We start from the raw sequence: 308 nt of genomic DNA, 5'->3' as shown, positions 1-308 counted from the left end.
AAGGAAGGAAGGAAGGAAGGAAGGAAGGAAGGAAGGAAGGAAGGAAGGGTGAGTGTTAATCCACTCATGAGAACAGAGCCCTCTTGACCTCATCCCTCAAAGGCCCCACTTCTAAATATTGCGGCCCTGGGGATTGAATGTGAGCATGAGTTTTGGAAGGGACAAATATTCAAGTTACAGCACCTTCCTGCTTCTTCTCCCACCAGCCATTCCTTGGCAGGTGTATCAGGCTCATAACTCACGGCTCAGTTTCTTCAGGCTGTTTCTTCTGAGCTCTGATGCCACCCCCTTCCTGCTCAGCCTCCAGG

Source organism: Mandrillus leucophaeus, unplaced genomic scaffold (assembly GCF_000951045.1).
Source record: "Mandrillus leucophaeus isolate KB7577 unplaced genomic scaffold, Mleu.le_1.0 Scaffold82, whole genome shotgun sequence".
NCBI classification, from domain to species: Eukaryota; Metazoa; Chordata; class Mammalia; order Primates; family Cercopithecidae; genus Mandrillus; species Mandrillus leucophaeus.
The sequence above is the reverse complement of the archived record's forward strand: the minus strand, read 5'-3'. Positions refer to the sequence as shown.